Below are 1,763 nucleotides of genomic sequence, written 5' to 3'. Positions count from 1 at the left end.
GTGCTTGCCTGTGCGCGCGTGCGTGCGTGCGTGTATGTGTGTGTGCATGCGTGTGTGCGTTTATATGTGTGCGGGTGTGCGTGCGTGCTTGCCTGTGCGCGCGTGCGTGCGTGCGTGTATGTGTGTGTGCATGCGTGTGTGCGTTTATATGTGTGCGGGTGTGCGTGCGTGCTTGCCTGTGCGCGCGTGCGTGCGTGCGTGTATGTGTGTGTGCATGCGTGTGTGCGTTTATATGTGTGCGGGTGTGCGTGCGTGCTTGCCTGTGCGCGCGTGCGTGCGTGCGTGTATGTGTGTGTGCATGCGTGTGTGCGTTTATATGTGTGCGGGTGTGCGTGCGTGCTTGCCTGTGCGCGCGTGCGTGCGTGCGTGTGTATGTTTATCTCTAGCCAGACGACAGTCCTGCTGAGTGATATACCAACGGGGCTTTCTGAGACTTTACCGTTAATATAATCCGATGATTCTGTAACTCGATAATGATTCTGTAATCCGATGATGATAATGTAAACTGATGATTTCACCTTGTATTTGTGTATTCGTCATTAGTGTCATCACATGTTTCTGTCGTCAGAAACGGAAAATAGGTGGCGCATGCGCGCTTCCACCGACTACCTCCGCTAATACGAGCATTAAAAACGACATCCTGTCATCGATTCTAGGCGTGTGCATAGATGACATTTTAGAGCCATCTTGGTTAATTTTTACTCAACCGTATTGATCAAAACATTTTGACGTACACGATTACATTTTGTTTAAGAAGCGCAACGAAAGTCTTACGTCGATTTAAAATAGGTCGGCGGACATATATCTTTTCCTGTCGTTCGCTCTACAATCTTACACGTGAATATAATTTCAGGAGTGAATAATAATAGAATAATAGAATGATAATAGAATAATATGATTAGGATGTGCGGTGGTAAAATTTCAAAATTTATGCCGTCGTTGCGGTAAAATCGTGTCACTAAGTTCACTTGAAAGTAGACTAAATATATAACCATACTCCGTGGACCGGTGAATACATATACGTTTACATGATGAGGTTACGAGATTCGCTATAGGAGTGGAAATAAAAAGATTTTGCGTTGCGTTTTTGCATAAAAGTAGATATTCGTAACGCGAAGTGCGTTTTTATAGAATAATGCGAAACGAATGATTTTTTTACACTGTTAGAAAACCTCAGGCATTATTGCGGATGTGAGCCGCACGGCTGCTGAATTGTGGTTATTGTTGAAATGACAAAATGGAGAGCGTCAGAGAATAATTTGTCATAAAAGGTAAACAGAATGTCAGGTAGCAGTAAAAGCAACGCGATTTACAATTACGCGCGTTTACAATTGCGCGGAGGCACAGTATACCTATATACAGACACGCGCACGCAGTCCCACGCACAAACACACCAACACACGCACGCGCGCACACACACACACACACACACACACACACACACACACACACACACACCAATACACGCACGCACGCACACACACACGCACACACACACACACACACACACACACACACACACACACACACACACACACACACACTTTGATATATCTAATTACTTCATTGTGAGGTTACATACAAGGATGTAGCCTCATAAGCAATCTCGCGCACGTCGCCTAAGCTGAGACCTTGTAAAACACGCACCCATTAAGATGTCCAGTTTCTCTTTGGCGTAAAAGTAGGTGTTACCAGGCGTGTCTACGATGTCCATCTGATACGCCGTACCCTTGATCGTGTAAATTTTGCTGTAAAAGCCATCG

Source organism: Priapulus caudatus, unplaced genomic scaffold (genome assembly GCF_000485595.1).
Source record: "Priapulus caudatus unplaced genomic scaffold, Priapulus_caudatus-5.0.1 Scaffold271, whole genome shotgun sequence".
Lineage (NCBI taxonomy): Eukaryota > Metazoa > Priapulida > Priapulimorpha > Priapulimorphida > Priapulidae > Priapulus > Priapulus caudatus.
This window is presented reverse-complemented; position numbering follows the sequence as displayed.